Genomic DNA, 3,837 nt, shown 5'->3' with positions numbered 1-3,837 from the left:
TAAGTAATAGATTTCATTACAAAAAATATATAAATTATGTTTGTAATATAATATTAATTGTTATATATGTAGGACATTTAATATCTGTCATATTTGTGTTTTGCAGAAGGAAATAAATATCACAAGCAGAATGTGAGAATAATGAAATTTATTACTTATCTTTATATTTGCGTGTAATCCACGGTGCTCGGTCACGGCGAGTCCTGCGGAACACTTCCCACGCGAACGTTGTGTTTACTTTTATGACACTACGTATATGTCATTTCTCTCCTATCGTAGTTAATCACTGCGCAGACGTGCCCCGCAGACGGAGCAGCGACTCTCCTTCTTCTGAAGTCGGAATGCGTTCCTAAATTTGCTAAAAACGACCTACCAACCTTTAAGTCTGCGACTATACAGAGTGAAATACGTTACAGTAAAAAATTTGTAAAATAAGTGATTGATCAATTATAATTACCTATATCAGAGTGCAATAATGGAGAAATAATCAATAAGCGGACAAAATCCATGAAAAAAGAGAGGACAACGTTGGCAACCTTCAAAAATTCCTAGGATCCATAAATTCATTTCTCAAGGTTAATATCATTGACTAAGTTTACACGGCAGCTTAAAAGCGGTTTAGTAATAATCGTATTTAGTAAACTCTCGCATCCGATTGGTATATTCTTTTAGATCTAGAAATATACTTCAAGCGGATTCAAGAGTTCACTAACTACGGTACTTACTAAACCGGTTTTAAGCTGCCGTGTAAACAAAGTCATTGTCGGACGGGAGAATGTACAGAGGTGTAGAGGTGTTAGCAATCTAGTTTAGTATAGACATCTGTGAACTCGAATGAACATCAACGCCACCACACATAAGAGTGACTCAAAGTGCGTTCGGAAACGTCACTCGGATGCACTGGAATGCTGCGTTGGAATAAGAAAGAAACCAGTGAGAGAGAGTGTGTGTGTGTGAGTGAGTGAGTGAGAGAGAGAGAGAGAGAGAGAGAGAGAGAGAGAGAGAGAGAGAGCATTCAGGGCTGCGTTCCAAAATTTTACTCGGTGAGTAGAATACATTTAATTGATCAATCATGATAAATAAATTCGTTATCTTTGTTCTTATTTGTTAATTAAATGCAACTTTACCCATCGAATAGTTTTGGAACGCAGCCCAGGGTACCTACATGGACATAGTATACATGGACTCCGAATGCCCTATGTTCTGTCATCTAATAGAGTGAAGCCAATCTAGAAAGAGAGCGATAATAGAGGGGCTATAGTTTTCTTTCTATTTTGTCACTTTTTTGTTGCGCGTGCATCCATTTCTCGTTTCCATAATATTATAGAGCGCAACAACACCCCGACTAGACTAGCAAATAAAAGTCTTACTTAAATGTTATTGCACTTTGTCTGTGCAGAAAGAGACAGAGAACAGAGGGGCTGTACATATTGGCTTCTCTTTTCTGACTGTATGCGGAGTCTATGGCTGGTATTCATAATCGGTTTTTATATTTAAGATCATCTTAAGTTCATCTTCATATGCTGTACGGATCATTTTATTGGCTATGGAGTATCTGAAGGTAAACTTAAGACGGTCTTATGCAGGATTCACACCGCGTCCGATATCCGACGTACGACGTCCGATATCCAATAGGAGAACAGCTTTCTAAAAGTTGTTTTACATTAGTTGCAAGCCGATCGCAAGCAGATGCAATTTTTATTGCGACAACCAATCAGAAGCATCAATGGTGCTATTGACGCTTCTGATTGGCTGTTGCAACAAGAGTTGCAATCGACTTGCAACTAATATAGAACGACCTTTATATAGAATTCAATTCTCCATTAGAAAGCTATTCTTTTATTGGATATCGGACGTCGTACGTCGGACATCAGACGCGATGTGAATCTTGCATTAAATATAAGATCTGATTATGAATACCGGCCTATGTATATTATGTCTATGGTCTCTTTCTACATGTTGGCTTCACTTTTCTGGCCGTATGCAGGGTCCATGTATACCTACGTCCATGGGTACCTATTAGGGCTATCGTACACAAATTGACATAACTGCATATGCATAGCATAAGACCGTATGTACCAATGAGCATCGAGTATTAAGTCGCCATATTGGTGTTCGATGCTTAATATTCGATGCTCATTGGTCCATACGATCTTATGCTATGCATATGCAGTTATGTCAATTTGTATGCGATAGCCCTTAGTCTCGATCTACAAGGTGTAGTAAGTTTTAAGCCGTAATAAATTAACCAATCATAATTATTCCTCTATAATTCCACTATGATTGGTCAATTTCTTAAGACTTAAAGCTTACTACACCTATTGAGTACTTTCCAATTGCTTAACACATTTTGACACACACGTACACAAAACCAGTTTATTGATCACATATTATCTAACATATCTTATAAGATAATGCAACCAATAAACTAGTTTTGTGTAACAGTGCACGCAACTGGAAAGCACCCATAGTAGATCGGGACTAATGGACTTCTTCCAACGACGATATATACATAGACCAAGCATTCTATCCATAAAATGAAGCCGGAAGTTGGCAGTTTAAAACAGAGTGAGAAAGTTGATTTGCCTCTATATGTTTTCTCACTCTATATTATTGTCAAGAAGAAGGGATCGTTTAACACTGCAAATATGGGCGCATTCAGTAGAAAAAGCGCTCAGTGAGCAATCAACGATTATTGGTTCTTGCTATTAGATCCCTAAATCTAGACCAATTACATTGACAAATTACTCAACTGTTGTGCAACTATTGAGTCTGCTGAATGCAGCCTATGCTAAATAAAACAATGTGATTGATCCATTCGTCGCTCTGAAGCACTTACAGCACTAAATAGAACTATTTACAGCACTAAATCTGATCTAAGAACTGTATCCCGTCATAATAATCTAACCTTTTTCAGACAGGTGACAGCAGAGTGAGAACAGGATAAAAGCAATTGCTGTGATGATTTATAAACAACATAAAATATTATAAATATCAATTTTATGTCGAGATAAGTGAAATATACGGTTTTATTCTTTTAATTCTGCACTAAATTATATATAGCACTTGATAGCTTGATAGCGGCCATATTCTTTCTATACGATAGGATAAGAAAGCATTAGGGGCAAATCAACTTTCTTACTCTGTTTTAGACTGTCAACTTCCGGCTTCACTCTCTGCTACAATAGAAGTATAGGAATGCTTGGTCTATGTATGTACGTCATTGGATGCTTTCCAGTTGCGTACACTGTGTTACACAAAACCAGTTTATTGGTTGCATATTATCTTACAAGATATTTTAGATAATATGTAACCAATAAACTGGTTTTTTGTACGTGTGTGTCAAGATATATTAAGCAATTGGAAAGCACCCATTGACTTCTTCGTAGAGAACCTCTAGTACAGAGAATCGCCAACTTGGTCATGTGACCAGCTACTGAGCGATTGGCTGGCATAAACATGTACGGATTTGGACATTGCGACGCCGATGCAAAGCCACATATATATATATATATATATATATATATATATATATATATATATACAGGGTGAATATTATATACCGGAACACCTGAATATCTCGAAAACAAAGCGTTGTATAAAAAAATGTTAAATACAAAAGTTGTAGGGTTTAAAAAGATCTATTTTATGATGTTAGCAGTTTGACCTTGAGTTGCGTCATAAAGATCAGGTCAAGGTCATAATGATGTTTTTAAATGGATACCCCTATTTTTTATTGTATATTCTTGTAGCTTATCTCGAGAGCTTTCCAAAACACTATACTTAAGTATTTTTTCGTTAAGTACTTTTCGAGTTAAGAGGCTTCAAAGTTACGCT

General features: G+C 36.6%; 1 protein-coding gene across 2 annotated transcripts in view; it reads right to left on the bottom strand.

The window, feature by feature from the left end:
- LOC116852449 (uncharacterized protein C1orf112 homolog) overlaps nucleotides 1–3,837 on the bottom strand; it is a 202,655-nt gene that overhangs the window by 189,085 nt on the left and 9,733 nt on the right. The gene's annotated exons all lie outside the window — the stretch shown is intronic.

Source organism: Odontomachus brunneus, unplaced genomic scaffold (assembly GCF_010583005.1).
Source record: "Odontomachus brunneus isolate Ranch 3 - 2012 unplaced genomic scaffold, Obru_v1 Obru_scaffold_225, whole genome shotgun sequence".
In the NCBI taxonomy this organism is placed as follows: Eukaryota; Metazoa; Arthropoda; class Insecta; order Hymenoptera; family Formicidae; genus Odontomachus; species Odontomachus brunneus.
The sequence above is the reverse complement of the archived record's forward strand: the minus strand, read 5'-3'. Positions and strand labels throughout refer to the sequence as shown.